Raw genomic sequence first — 16,742 nt, forward strand, 5'->3', positions numbered from 1 at the left:
ACTCCTCAAATCCCAGCTCTTAGTCCCAAATTCCAATTACTAGAGTGCATGCCCTTTTCTTAAACTGAAGGTTAGAAGTAAATCCAGAAACACTGTGATTTAGAATGTTAGAATAAAAATCACAGGTAATTTGATTCATTACTACAACTATTTGTTTACACAAACAGGTCCCATGATGCCCTTCAGCACAGTAGTGTGTCCTGACTAATTAAATGATTGCAGGTGCAGGCTAGAACATTAATTGAAACAATATATCACTTAACTCCTACTAATAGGAGCAGAACAACTGGCAGATTTCTGTGTAGCTCATAAGCATACAGTGGTGGATAAATCATTTAAGGCCCAGTTCTGCCACCCTCATTCACACTGATCGGGTGCTGTATAAGATCTATTTAAACCACTGAGACTAATTACAGAGTAAAACATAGCTCAGCACAAGCAATTGTGACTGAACTAGGCCATTTGTTAGTGAGTTAATACATGATGCCAAGCTCTTATGTAAAATTAAGCATTTTATCCTATTAATTATAGTTTCCAAATCATTGTCCATTTCTTTCTTCTGGTTTTTTGTTTGTATTCAAATATTGACAAAGGAAATTTAAACAGGGAGGGATAAGGTCTGAGTAACATAGCACAATAAAAGCAAACTGGATGAAGTTCAACACTTAAGTCATAAAGCAGTAGTTAAGCCATTATTGTCTTTAGTAAGGCTAGAAGTATTAACATATCAAGGCAAAAAAGCAAATTTACAATGGCTTAGGTTGGAATTACCTTTCCAGGAGGAAATAAAACAAGAAAAACATGTTATGAAGCAAACACACCTCTTTAAGCCAAAACACCTCTGGAGACAATTCAAAGGGTCCTGTTGAAATTTAAAAAATTGGACCAGATCCTCATCTGATGTGAATCAGTGTAGCTCTATAAAAGTCACAGAATTACATAAAATTCTCTACCTGTGTTACAAACAAGATACTAGATTATCAGTTCCTTGGTTCCTTGACACCACTATGTTAGCACACTGAAACCGTCTCAGAGTAAAGCATTCCCTTCATTGGTGGAGTCCTTTGATGGCACGGCCAGGGGTGGCAGCTACCTAGTCTTCTGCCTCCACATCTCCCCTCAGCCTTCGCCCTTCTCTCTGTCAGTGCTGAATCCCTGTTTCTCTGGACCAATTCCACCTTGAGCCTAGGCCTGTCTCCTAACTCTTCCACCAGCTTTGCATTCGCTCCTTACAGCTCACCCTTTCCTTTAACTACCCTCCTCAGTGCCCACTTTAACTTCAGCCTGCACCATCTCCCATACTAAACTATTCTTCCCACAGCATCTTCATCCTAGATAGGATGTTCACTTTCTGTGCTCATTTTACCCTTCCCTGACTTTCCTACAGCAATCCATCCAAATGCCTCTCACCTTTCTGGTTCCAATTTGCACCTCCAATCAGATAATTCCAGGATCATGCAGCTTTTCCTGATTTCATTGCTTCTCTCCTGCCTTGGTCACTTCTGGATTAATCTGATGCCCATCTTGACAGGATGTTCTCATTCGCTTTTCCCTCCAAAGCTGGGAAATGGTAACTCTGGAGGAAATGCCAACACATGTGACTCAAGGACTACTTGAAGACAGGCAGGAGATGAAAGGGATACAGGAATTCCCTGGGTTCACCAAAAGAATGTCATGTAAGATGTCTAATGAAAGCCTCTGTCATAGTAGTAGTCATCATAATCATTGTGAGATATATGTATGGAAAATATGTGAGGAGTTATGTATATCTTCTACAAATTATGTTATCTAGGTGTGTGAGGTAAGACAGCTCATCAAAAGGCGATCTCCATACTCCTGTTGGGCAGGAGACAAGAGATGCTTTTCTCTCTCTTGCTGGACATACACAGATTGAGTATTTTATGGTTCACAATGGGCATCCATGCACAAGTGTGTTGAATGCTAATGAATGCTTGTGAAATCTTCAAAGAGAGGAAATCAACAGGAAGAGATAAACAGCAGGACTTATCCTGTTTAGGGGTAAGGCAATGAACTTTTGGAACTATATCTGGGGTACAGATGAACTCCTTGGTATTCCTTCAGTTAGGAATACCTTCAGGTATTCCTTCAGTCTGAGGACAAGGAGACAGCAGGCTTGATCATATGAGAAAGGGTTTCACCAGGCTTGGTGGAAAACCCTGAAGATAAATTTGGGTGAGATAAACTTTTTTAGATAGGATGATAACTTGTTGGTTAAGTTTAGGCTTTAGATTGTGTGTTATGGTATTGTTTTATATGTAACGATTTGTTCCCATTTCTCTCACTGGTTTTTATTTGCATCTCTGTTCTTTCTTAAGTAGGTTTCCTTTTTGTTTCATAATTGAACTCAGTATTGTGCTCCCTACTGGAGCAGAGGTCTAAGATGAAACTGATATATCGTGTACATGGTTCCTTTGGGAACAGAAGATCTGGGATTTCTGAGGCTATCCTGTGATCAGGGACTGTATATCACACAGGGACACTTTGGAAGGACTTGAGGACTGGAGTGCATCTGTTATCAACTTACAAGGCAAAGACACAGCTGGTATAGCCCAGGGAATAGAGCATGAGTGGCTCTAAGTTAGGGAGCCAACACCCAACTAGTACAGGCAAGACTTCCTTGTGCCAGACACAGGTGTTAACAAGGTGGCCCTCAGCACCGGGAAGCAATGCATTTTGAATGTTGTTAAGTGAAGTAATTACAAGTATGTGGTACCCTGATCCAGCTAACTTGCCTTTGATTTCTGGGATGTGACATCCCAAAGAGATTTATTCTCTTTAAAATGTAGCACAGGCAAAAGAAAGAAAAATACCTAAATCTTAGATCTGCTGCAGGAATTATCATAAAATACCTTTTTAAAACATGTTCAGGTTTTGCTTTTAAACGAAGACTATGACTTTAGGCCACTCAAGGATACAGGGGTGAATTCTGAATGAACTGCTTAAAACCTGGTTAAAATATTGTCATGCATTATTCAATATTGTAAAGCATTTTGGGATATGGATTGTATGAGAGAAGCTGCATAAACAAACTATATATTAACGGACTGAATTGTGGATCACATCACCTGTGAGTGTATTTTAATACTTGGTGAGTTCACAGGCAAATAAAAGTAAAAAACATCAGGCAAAATACAATTTTCTCATTCCCTTTAGTAATGTTGGTATCAGCCTTTATGGACTATTCTTTCCATATGACTGTACAGTTTTAGTCTGACAGCAAGGGAGAGATAGAGTATTATATCAGCCATTAGATAAGCCTATGTTATTAACAGTTACAGCCTAGAGTTTATTCAAACAATGTCACTGCTTGTTTTTTTTTTTAAATATTGCTATGTGTTTCTTTGCATTTACCAGCAAACTATGTTCAGACTGATAATATTTATAACAAACTGAAAGTATGTTGTCAAATTCATTGTAAATTTTCTTGGAAACTTCACTGGCAAAGAATATGTGTTCATGAGGACACAAAAATTTCATATACTTGCAAAAACCTTTCAGCTAAAATAATAATAAGGTTGGACATTTTAGTCATGAAAGGAACACATCTCAGTATACAACTTTCCAGTTTTACAAGGAATAATCTCACTCTTTCTCCATATGGCGAGAAGCCTCTTAAATTAACTAGTTTGTAACGGTAGTATACATCTTTAATGCTTCTATCATGTAATAATTTTATGAATTTCTCTCTTGCTCTCTCTCTAACATACACACTCTTGTATACCTACCTGTGTACTGTATATATGTTGTGAGACTGGGCAAATAATTCACAATCAATTTATTTGACACATTTTGCCTCTTTACCAGTATGCAAATTATCTCTGAACACCACAATTTTTTTTCAGATGTATTTGTGATTATTTGCTCAATAATTTCTAGTCTGGAGATTGTTTGCAAGCAGTTAGTTGTATGTATTTTATGTTTGAAACCCAAACTGTGATTGGCTTTAATTGGACACATACAGTTGGTCACATGTTTCTTTCCCCACAGTTGGATGAGAATTAGGGTTCTGGTTTTGAATACAGACACAAAATTAACTTGCCACAAAAATACTCCTAAAATGTGCTAGTTCTGCAAATATTTCTCTGATTAAGATGCTGTGCTAGAATATTCAAGGAAAGCAAACCCCAGCAAGCATTGTGGCAATGAACTCATTTACAAATGTAACTGAAGGTCTGGAAATTCTTCTGCAGTATTCATCCACTGCAAGCTGTATGAATGTGTAAACTCTTGTCCTTAGGTGGGCCTCTCTCTCTTCTTGATTAATATAATCTCCTATTTTGCTGCGGTGCATCTTGGCTCTTTCTTCTCAAGGCTGTCCAAAATACTGCTGCTGCTGCTGAAGTAAATTTCCTCTCTGACTTCTCTGATCATGTCACTTTCTATTTGAATCCCTCTGGAGGCTTCTTATTACAAAAATAAAAAAGCTCCTCTTCCTCACCCACAATTCACCATGTGACCTTTCCTAGTGGTGACTGTTGCCTTCTCATGCAGCTGCCTGTGAGAAGGAAAATGCAATTTCTGAGCTCTCCTGTCCATGTATTATCTCAGCATCAGTTCAAAATGGCCCTAGCATGGACAGAAAGGCACCTGTAAACTATAAATCTTCTCTCTCCCACTACTGCCTCCCACCCTTTGCCAGCATGGGGAGAGCGAGTCACCTGGAAGAGCTGCTGTGGGAACATGCTGCGGTGTTTATTTCTAGGAAACAGCCTGGGCGCAGAGCCCAGGGAGCAGTGGGGGTTGTGGAAAGAGGGCTGCTATAAGCAAGATGTCAGGCTGCCAGAAAATGCCACTATGCCGTAATGCTTATCCTGGCTCACTTCAAGCTTTCAGGGCTCCTCCCAATACAGACCTGAACTTTGTTGGGAAATCTGAGCTGGGTCTCTGTCACTGATAAGCACTGGAACTTCATTTCTTTTGTAGTTTGGCATAGACTGAGTCACGCTAACACCCCACTCAGAAAACTCAGTAACACCTCCAGACATAGAAATCAGCAATGAAATGCGTTCATCTCCTGATGTAAGAATCATTCGTACTACACTGCTCTGCAGATCAGAGTGATTGTGAAAATAAACCGCATTTGCAAAGACAAATAAGACAGACAACTCTTCTGAGCTTTTAAAGAGGCAGAGAAGCTGCTGGCCTCCTAGGCCATGGGATGCTAGCTTTCCCGTCCATCTCTGAACCAGTGGACAATTACCCTCCTGTCAGCTTTTCAGCTATCTGACTTTTTGTTGTGTCGACTTTGAGCTTTTCAGCCATATGTCCGCCGGTCTTCTGCATTGACAGCTTTCTGGGATTTGGCCATATGCCAGATCTCTGTAGTATTATAAAATCTTCCTATTTTTTATTCTCTCAGTCAGATGGATCACAAAATATTCAGGGCCAGACTCTGGCATCCTTGCTCACCTTGAGAAGCACTGTACTCCACAAGTCAAATCAGTGAAACAAGTCATGTAATAACTTGCTACTTTAGGGGAATAAAGGTGTCAGAATGAGAAGCTAGGGCACAATTCTGCCCCCATTGAGGTTCAAGACAAAGCTCCCCTGATTGTAAGCACAATGGCTGTTCGTGTGCATAACTGCTGAAATTGCATGTACATTTATGAACATCTAGTCCTATGCCATTACTATTGGATGATAGGCTTAGCCTCTAAAAAAAGAGCTTTCCTTGCTGTAATGAGGCTGCTGTTTATTGTCTGTAGAGTAGGTATATTTATTAACCACATAACATAACTGTTTGGTAGCAACTTTAGAAGTCTTGTGGCTTAATTAGTATTTGGTTGTAATGGCAGTACGTTGCGGCCAAGATTTTCCCAAGTGACTACTGTTTTGGGGGGCCACAGCTTGAGACACATTAAAGGCACTCACTTTTCAGAAAATCCTGTGTGTCCCAGTTGTTGAAAATCAGGCCCCTTTAAGGTGTCTCAGGTTAGACATCAAAATAATGGAGTTACCTAATATTGCTTATGAAAATCTTGACCTAAGAGTGTAGGATTCTACATATTGATAACTTAACAACACCTAGTTTGTGAAATGGTGCATGTCAGGTATGCAGGGTAGATGGACAGCCATTCAGCTGGTCATCTGGGCATGTTGTAGAAAATTAAGTTTCTTCTTTGCCAAATTATCTTTTTTTGTTTGTTTTTAATCTTCTGAACCATTCAGTCTGCCAGAGCTTCCTCTCAGAGCACTAATCTCTCCTCACACTAGACCCACGAACAACCTCATTCTCTGTTTGTTGGCACTCCTGCCCATTGCTCCCCCCTCCATAATGAGCTCAATCATATTCCATATTCAAAACCCATTATATGATTCACTGGACAGAAAAGTGCCCTGGCTTTGCATTGTTTGATGGTGGCTGATCTGGGGGGATGACGTTATAAAGGAGCTGTTATATCTGAATAGTTTCGTCCTGTTTAACAAAGTCAATAGATAAATTAGATCACAGTAAGAACTTGGTTCTCAGGGGCTTGGCTGCAGACTCAGATGCTCTCATTGATCTCATTTCTTTCTGTCTTTGGTGTATGGAAGGTTTTGGTTCCAATTTTTAATCTCCTGGGTGACATATTCAAAAGAATAATTACAGCGCCACCAACAAAAATCAAATATACCTGTGGCCTTCAGACATCAGAAGAGATGGATGAACTCATTCAGATAAAATACAAAACTTACCTGAATTTTTATCTGAATACAAACTTTTATCTGGATCCGAACTCTCTCTCTCTCTCTCTCTCTCTCTCTCTCTCTCTCAAATGTAACTAAAGTCATATATCAGTTTTGCTTGCTTTAGCAGAAGTACTGCATCAATACACAGACTGTTGTCAAAGTATTTCCGGCACAACTGGACGCAGTAAGTATCGCAAATCTTGAGAATTTCCAACCTTATTTTGCTGATTCAAGGTGTTCAGAATTTTGTTGTGTTCAAAGAGGGCTCAGTCAAGTGTCCATTCAAATTAATGGTAAAACTCCCTCTTCAATGGTGCAGGATCAGGCTTATAAACATCTAAACTTTCAGGTGCTTATTCAGAATATACTTTCAAACCCTTAAAAGCATCTTGTATCAGTAGATATACTGATATATACTGATATATATTGCTGTACATTTCTATTCTCACTGACAGCAATATAAGGACAAAAGAAACTTGGCCATCCAAATAACAAAATAATAAGCGGAGATTGTACCTGATTCCGCTGTCAGTTATTCCAGTTTTGCTCCATTGACTTTGGAGCCCACTTATACTTTGCACCAGTATAAGTAAGAACTAAATCAAGCCTATAGACTACTGCTGATAGTAAGATCAAGATTTATTGACTTGAAAAATAAATATTATCGAGGGTGAAGCTTTACCTTAAGATGTAATAAATGTTGATTTTCAGCAAAAGGAGAGGTTACTGTATGCATTGTTGAATAAATTCTTTATTGCAATTGCTCAAGTAGCTAGGATAGCGTGCCGGCTAATGGCAGAAAGTAGCAGGAGGTTTTCCTCCCTGTAATCTTGAATTCTAAAAGGTTTGATGGAGAAAGAGGCCTAGAAAAAAACTATAGCTTTCCTGGAATTCAGCACAGCCAGTTAGGATGCAGTTATTTGTACAATTCATTTGATTGGTTGTTTACAGTGTCGTTGTAGCTCCGTGCTGACATTCTTCCAGATATCTAGTTCTGCTCCACTCTCAGGAGAATTTACTGATCTGTCATAACTACACTCATGATGAACCAAGCTCTATTTTTCTCATCTAATAGTTTTTCTAATGGTTGGTGAACCAATCCTGATTTCCTTCTAGAGTAATCATTCTTCATATGTATTTACTAATTTTCAGATTATGGGTTGTTCACAAGCTATTCTCTGAGTATTTGTGTTGTCTAGTTGAGCACCTAAGCCAATTGATATTGTTTTTGCTTCTTGATTGCATGACTGAAATATTTTAGACAGAAGAAGAAGAACACCTGTGTAACGAATATTGAATAACAAGCAGTGCATGGATTTTTAGACAAATAACCACTCTTGCTAACTTCACTAAATTTTCACAAGATTTCTAGTTGTTTCAATACTTGCAAATAACAGGAATCCTGGTGAGCTGTAATCATAACAGGAATAAGGATTCATGAATCACAGTAGGATTTTTTTTGACTATTTGACCAGCCTTCGTCTTATAAATCATATATATTGGACAAAAGCCCGACAGATATATTCTTTGCCTCTTTTAGCATTCAGGACCCTTTCCTTTGGGCCCAGAGCCTAGAATCTAAACTCTGGGCACTGGGTTGTCATGCTGCCTTTAACTGCTCTTGCTGTCACATCATTTAAATGAAGTATTTCTATTACAGATGTGAATGTTATCACTGGTTTGGAGGTAGTCATCATTCCTGTCACACAGACACAGGTTGTATGTTAGACAATGCTTAACAATTTGTAGCTTTTTTCATGACTGACACATTTACTGTCACTTACAATTCCAAAATACCATGACCTTGGGCACTAGTTTAGATGTCACTGTCTTGTGATTAATGAATGCAATGTGGCAATTTCTATTCTGAAATATGTCCCACAGAATGAAACCTGACTTCTATATTAGAGTTTTACTGGAAAAAAGAATGTAACTCTCATAGAGCTTTTGCATTACCATTATTTGGTACAGGGCTGTATTCACGCATAGGTGAAATTCAATTACTTTAGACCCAGAGCGGAAGGTGCAGAGTAACTAGTAGAACAGGGTTTCCTGAAGGGGGAATCTTAGGGATAGTGGGAAGTGTGAGGGAGGTTCTGGGCAGGGAGAGCTGGAGCAATGTAGTGTGGAATGTGTGAGGTAAGTGGGGAAGAAGGGAGAAGCATGGACAAAGAAGGGAGCCAGAACTGAGTACAGATGACCCTGAGGAGAAGTTGGCATTCCATAGCAGCACCATTACTGGCCAGCCTGGGAGAGGAGCTAACAATAAGGGCTGGTCGAGTATAAAAGGGAAAGAGAGGGAGGAACGGGAGACCTAGCCAAGGAGAGCTAAATGGCTCTGTGGAAAGAGAGGGTGGCAGGGAGGTGGCAATGTGCTTTGAGTTGTCCTAGGGCTAAAGAGTTAATTAGAAATACAATTATAAATATTATTATAGTCGTGTTTATGGCAATTGAAATGTTATAACAACTTGTAAAGAATCCTTGAACTAATCATATGCTGAATGGTTTAATAAAACCAGCTTAATATAGACACAGGAAAAAGCAGTAACAGAAAACAAATCCCAGAATCATACTCTCTTTTTGACTTCAATGCTGTAAACCAGGTGCCAGCTCTTACCAAGACTGCAGGCATTAAGGAAGAACTTACAAACTCATAATGAGACCAGACCAGTTCATTTGTATGTTAGTTTTGCTCAAAACATGTATTACTTTTATAAGAATGTATATAGTGTTTTGACTCTATGATATGCTTGTAAATTGCTGCATGCATTAATCTCACTTGTAATGTCGGTATTCTAGGCTATAAGAAAAAGTCAGTTTTGCTTTATAACTTTGAAAATGTTTGCTCTGAACTTGTGAACCCAGGCATGGGAATCATCCCCTCAGCCCACCCAAAAGGACTATGAAAATCAGATGGGCCATCAAGGAACATCGCAACAAAAGGATCCAAAAGGATTGGTTCATGGCCCTATTGCACCTTGAGAAATGCTCCATGCAAGGAAACTTGTCCTGGTGACTTGGAAGCTGAATGAAGGAAATAAAACAAGGTCACAGGAAAATTTTCCATCTCCCTTCACGGTTTGAACTCTAATGGGGTCAGAGACTCTAAACCGAGTCAGAGATCCCCAGGTATTGTCCCTGGGTCCGCACTGAAAGACGTTGTGAATTGACAGATCACTACAACCCTGTCACTTTTAGGATTTAGATGGCAATTCTTTTATATGCACGTTTGCTTACTTTAACCTGTAAATAACTCATTTCTTTTTTCTAGTTGTTAAACTTTTGGATACTTTATTACAGGATTGGCTACAGGTGTTTTCTTTGCGATAAGGTCTAGTGTTGTGTATTTTGTGTCCTGCCTCGCTTGTTGCTGTAGCAACAGAGTTAGAATATTAGGGGATGACTCAGTCAGTTCTGGCTGGTCTTACAGTAGTCAGTGAATAAAGAGTCTGTGTGTTTACATCTCTCTGTGTTCCTGTCTGCTGATTTCTGTCTGAATGCAAGTAACTTCCAAATATCTAAACATAACAAAGTGGCACCGAGGAACGACGGACCTGTGATGCTGCTGCCATCAGCGAGAAACCACAGTAAAACGTAAGAAAAACCTTTTGCTGTTCTGGGTGGCTGGCTGTTTGTGCTGATCGTGGAAACCAAAAGTGAAACAGACAGTTGGGAAGGGAGAGGAGGAAGAAGAAACCGAAGCAGTGCTAGTGAAAGGAAATTACTAGTAATTGTGTGTGAATGACCCCCAACACATATGAATAAAAGAAACTAAAAAAAAAAAAAAAAGAGCAATGACTACACTCACTGGGCCCTTGGGACATTTTGATGAAACTGTGGAGCAATGAGCTCATATACTGAGTGTTTTGAGATTTTTCTTGTTGCAAATGAAAGAGCAGATAATAAGAAGGTGGTAACTATCTTAAGTGTTGTGGGAGCGAAAAAATTTAGCTTGCTGAGCATCTTAGTGCACCCTGAGAAGCCAGGCACAAAATCTTACCGTGACATTGTGAAAATCCAGAGGCACATTTTTCCCCAAAACCACTGGTAACTGCAGAGAGATTTAGGTTCCACAAAAGAAATCAAGAAGAAGGTGAAACAATAGCCCAATATGTAGCAATTGTTAAGAAGCTGGCTGAGCACTGTGAATGTAATGATGTGTTAAATGACATCCTGCATGATAGGTTAGTGTGTGGTCTGCACAACGAAGCAATACAAAAACACATATCAACAGAGGCCAAGCTTACCTTGCAGAAGGCCATTGAAATTGCAATTTCTATGGAACTGTCAGCAAAGGAAGCACAACAACTTAGTGCATCAACCAGAGTGCATAAGGTGTCACAAGAACCTACCAACAAGACAGTGGGAAGCTGGGAATGTTACTGCTGTAGAAAGCCTGATCACCATGCATCGGAATGTTGGTGTAAAGACCTACTGTGTCGACAATGTGGCAAAAAAGGACACACTGAGTGTGCCTGCAAACATAAGAAAGAAGAGTCAAACAGAACAGGCAAGCCGGAGAAATAAAAGCCTGCCAATTGGCAGACCAAAAAGGAAAATCTGCACATGGTATAGCAGGCTCAGGATGATCAAAGTGACACCTAGTCAGAAGAAGAAGTGCCACTCCACGTCTTGTCCATAGCAGTTGGCTCTCATGAATACTGGGTAACCCTGATGTTGGAAGGTAAACCTGTACGCATGGAACTGGACACAGGTGCAGCAGTTTTGCTGGTCTCAGACACTGTATAAGGAGAAGCTAAAGCATCTTCTGCTTAAGATGACAAAAATTGTTCTGAAGACGGGCACTGGAAAAGTTGTGCCTATGCTGGGCACTACTGATGTTAAAGTGGAACTCAATGGACGGATTGCTCAACTGCCACTGTTTGTAGTGGAGGCCTTAATTGGAAGGTCACGACTTCAGAAGATCCAGCTGAATTTGGCAGATGTGCAATGATGGCTAAGGGAGAAACAGGTCTGGCAGCTGTATTAAAGAAACATGCCGCTGTTTTTGGAGAGGACCTGGAAGTATGAAAGGAATCACTGTGAAATTGAACATTAAGCCTGACATCCAATCAAAATGTCTGAAAGCCAAAACTGTGCCATATACCATCAGGCCAAAAGTTGAAGCAGACCTGGAGCGCCTGGTCAAAAATGGAGTCCTAGTACCAGTTACCCACAGCCAATGGACAACACCAATAGTTTCAGTATTGAAGAAAGATGGCTTCATTTGGATTCGTGGGGATTTTAAGGTTACTGTTAACCCGGTGGTGTGCAGAGCAATACACTCTTCCCTGCATTGATGACCTCTTCGCTTGCGTGACTGGTGGACAAAAGTTCAGCAATATTGATCTGAGTCAGGTGTATTTATAGATGCACATCGATGAGAAGTCCCAAGAGCTGTTGACTGTCGTGATGCATAAAGGGCTGTACCGATACTGTCGCTTACCATTTGGAATAACGTCTGCTCCAGCTTTGTTCCAGTGGGCCAGATCTTGAGTGGCTTGCCAGGAGTCCAGTGCTATCTTGATGATATCCTGGTCACTGGCAAGAATGAGGAGGATCACCTTAAAACTTGGATGCTGTCTTGCAAAGACTGGAAGAGTACAGCCTACGAGTCTTCAAAGACAAATGTGAATTCTTTCAGCCCTCTGTTGAATATTTGGGACTTTGTAAGGCTCCTGCAAAAGTCAAGGTTATTGTGGAAGCTCCACCTCCTCAAAATGTAAGCCAACTTCGCTCGTTTTTAGGGCTATTGAACTATTATGGAAAACTTATTCTTCAGTTATCAACACTACTAAAACCACTACATGAACTCTGTTGCCAGAACAGGGTCTGGAAGTGAACTGAAGCTTGTGATATTGCATTTAACCAGGCTAAATGTGCATTGCTAAATTCAGAGATTTTGACACATTTTGATCCACCCTTACCTCTACAGTTGGCCTATGATGCCTCTCCTTATGGAGTGGGAACAGTTGTGTCACATATTATGCCTTCTGGTGAGAAAAGACTCATTGCTTCTGCATCATTCACCTTAAGCAAGGCAGAAAGTAACTATGCCCAAATCAAACATGAAGCACTGGGAATCGTTTTCAGAACTTGAAAATTTCACCAGTACCTGTTTGGACAGAAAGTCACACTTTTCACCAACCATCAACCTCTAACATCAATTTTTGGACCATGCACAGGCATTCCACCATTGGCTGCTAGTCATATGCAACGATGGGCATTGTTGCTTTTCGCACACACATATGAGATCAAATATCAGATATCCACTCTGAACTGCAACGCAGATGGTCTCTCAAGACTGCCTTTACCAGTTAAATATTAAGATAGTGGCCTGAAAGAAATCTTCTACTTTGAACAGGGAGAGAACACACCTATTGCTACTACCCAAGTAAGGAGGGCAACTCACATTGACCCAGTACTGTCCCAAGCTATGGACTAGTGAAGCATGGAATGTCCTATATGGGACTCTCAGGACTCACCCGACCTTCATCTCTATATGTCCAGGAGGATGGAGTTATCAATCCATTCTGGTTGCTTGCTGTGGGGGATGCGTGTCATTATTCCACCACTACTGAGATTGCAGATGTTGGAACAGCTACATTCAGGTCACTGTGGAATAGTGCACATGAAAGAAATTGCACGAAGCTACTTTTAGTGGCCTGGCCTGGACAGTGCCATTGAAAATAAGGCAAGACCTTTTACTTCATGTCAGAGTGTGAGGAACACACCTCAGGTGGTGCCTCTACACCCATGGTGAAAATCTGTGGTAACGTATTCACGTTGATTTTACTGGCCCATTTGAAGGAAGCATGTTCCTGGTTGTTGTCGATGCCCACTCCGAATGGCCAGAAGTCTCTGTAATGCCGTCCATTACTGCTGAAAGTACTATCCAAAGACTGCATAAAATCTTTAGTCATTTCGGTCTGCCAACACAACTTGTGAGTGACAACGGGCCGCAGTTCGTCTCTCAGGAGTTTGAAAATTTTATGAAAGCAAATGGGATACATCTCATCACTTCAGCACCATCCACCAATGGATTAGCAGAAAGGTTTGTGCAGACAATGAAGTGAGGTTTAAAATCTGCACATGGACATTTGTCCATTCAAAAGCATCTGGACACCTTCTTATTATCTTACAGAAACACGACTCATGCTATGACCAAAACATCTCTGGCCTTTCTAATGATGGGACGACAGTTGTGCACTTGTTTTGACCTGCTGAAACCCTCCAAAGCACATCAAGTTGTGCAACATCAACAGCACAACCAAGTCATCAGGCGTGCACACAGAGCAAAAGACCGAACCTTTAGTCTTGAAGAACCTGTTCTACCTTGAAACTATGCTTCTGGAGCTAAATAGGTCCCTGCTACAGTCATCGCCCAGACAGGACCTGTTTCCTACACAGTCCACACTGAAAATGATCTCATCTGGTGAGATGGCATGTAGATTCTTGCCAGGTCATACATGTCCCAAGGACACATCTCCAGTTGACCTGCCTGACCTCACCATTGTAGGTGAGATCCTCGAGTCAACAGTCAACCGTTCCAGACTTCCCTCCTCCATCCACCATCCCTCCTCCATCTGTAAGCAGATACAGCACCCTCACCTGTTTGAGCTACGAATCCTGAGCCCATTGTTAGACCCACACCAATAACCCCTTCCGGATCAATAACACCAGAAGTCCACTGTAATCCACCTATGGAGAGAAGTCCTCCTCAATAGCTGAATCTTTAGCTAGGGAAAACCCATGTTTATGGGGCAGAATAATCCTGGGGTTTAGCAAGGAAATGAGGCAGTCTACCCTCATTCCCTAGTTTAGTGATTGTTTTGTTAAATGGGCGTTTTCATTAAGGGGCTAGGAATATGGTATGTATTTTGTGTTCTGCCCAGCTTGCTGTAGCTTGTATTCTGTGTCCAGCCTAGCTTGTTGCTGTAGCAACAGATTTATCATATTAGGGGATAGCTCAGCCAGTTCTGGCTGGTCTTAGAGTAGTTGAATAAAGAGTCTATGTGTGTTTACATCTCTCTGTGTTCCAGTCTGCTGATTTCTGTCTGAATGCAAGTAACTTCCAAGTATCCAAACATAACTTCTAGGGTACCAGTGCATCTGGGGTAAGTGATTTGTCTCTTGGGACTGGAAGCAACTTGAATCTGGTGTGTTTTTTGGTGTAAGTAACCATTTATCATTAAATCCACATTGTCTGCGTGGCAAGATAGACTGGAGAATCTAAGGGCCTGTCTGTGACTCCATGGTAAGACTGTAATAGTGATCCAGGATCACATTTGTTACTGGGTTGGAGAAATCTAATTATAGAACACACCACCTATTTGGGATATCTGCCCTGTTTTTGACAGGCTCACCTGAGGTAGGCCTTCTTGTTCATGAGCCACTGCTGACAGCGTGACACTGACACCTGGACACCTCTATCAGATTTCCTAGAAATACCCAGAGCAAGAGTTTATTAGAGTTTATTAATTATTATTATTAATAGTATTTGTTACTTATATTCTGGCAGCCCCTAAATGCCCAACCAGTATTGAGGGATCCATTGTGCTAGACAGTAAACAAATATAGACTAGAAGATGGTGCCTACTCTGAAGAGCTTACTTTCTAAAAGATAAGACAGACATGCTGAACCGAGGTAACAAGCAAGAGGAATAGGATATTCTCACTGATGAGAAGAAATTTGATGTAATTGGCCTTGCTGAAACCTGGTGGGACAAACCGAATGAGTGGAATGTTAAAACACTAGTTAGGAGGACAGAGTGAGTATAGAGGTGGAGTGTGGAACACCATCCCCTGTTTTACAGTTATTGATAACTCAGAACTGCAGAATCTTGAATGTGCACGGATCAATGTGCTAACTAACGAAGGCCAGGAAGGGAACTGGTTAGGTTCTGTTACAGATCACTGAATCAGACCAGAGAGAAAGTTGAGTTGCTCTTTAAACATCTGTCTGTAATGGTGGAAAGAAAAATGGTGGTATTATGGGTGACTTCACTTTGGCAGAAATATGTGGGAGGTCTCATGCAGTTTCTAAAAATGAGAGAGGATCATTTTCTAACATAAAAGGTATGGCACCTAACATGAGGTAACCGTTTTGGACCTCTTTATGATAGATAAAGATCATTGTGCTGGAAATTGGTGGTTGCCAAGGACCCAGTGCTCATGACTTGATTACATTCATTACAGGCAAACAGAGGGACTGTCCCAACCAGTAATATTTGTACTTGGTGCTTCAAAAGGGCTAATTTCTCAAGGTTGAGGAAAATTGAATGAAATTGATTGAGAAGAAACATTTAAACAGAAAAATGTGAATGAAATTTGGGAGTTGTTTAAGAAGAGTTTATTAGATGGCCATAAAAGTAAAATCCCACAACTGTGAAAAAGAACAATTTTGGTTAAAAGATCATCCTGGTTAGTAGAGGAAATGAAGGCAGAAATTAGAAGTAATAATAATAATTAATAATAATATAATTAATAATAAAAATGGAACATGGAGAAAGGAAAAATAGATAACAAACAATACAAAGTTGCCAGTGCAATCTTAATTTGCCTCCATTGTGAGTATGAGCTATGATTCAGTCTTTAATTACATGATCACATACTATTTTTTTCACAGGACCCCTGTTTCATTCAGGCCACATGATGGAGCTGCTCTGAGGATGAAACAGGTTTGTGCAGTGAGACTATTATTTATGGGAGCCCTGCCTCTTTTGTTACGGAAGTAACAAACGGGGCACCCAAAATTACTGGAAACCTTTGACCCTAATCTCCTTGTGCCTCAGTTCCCCATCTGTAAAAAGGAGACATTAATACCCCGTTATTCCACAGAGTTGTTAAAAATAAATTCATTAATGTTTGTGAAGCACTCGGATACTATAGTTTTGAGTACTATAGGAAAGCCATTAATAAATCTTTCTTCGGAGCAGGGTTTGAATAGTATGCAGTAAATAAGGCCTGGGGCCACACACTGAAGAATGTGGATATTGAATAGTATTCATTAAGTGAGCACCATCCATCCCGTGCGCTGAGTGAGGCCCAAC

Source organism: Emydura macquarii, unplaced genomic scaffold, assembly GCF_026122565.2.
Source record: "Emydura macquarii macquarii isolate MOO-44397 ecotype Brisbane River unplaced genomic scaffold, CSIRO-AGI_Emac_v2 contig_2825, whole genome shotgun sequence".
NCBI classification, from domain to species: domain Eukaryota; kingdom Metazoa; phylum Chordata; order Testudines; family Chelidae; genus Emydura; species Emydura macquarii.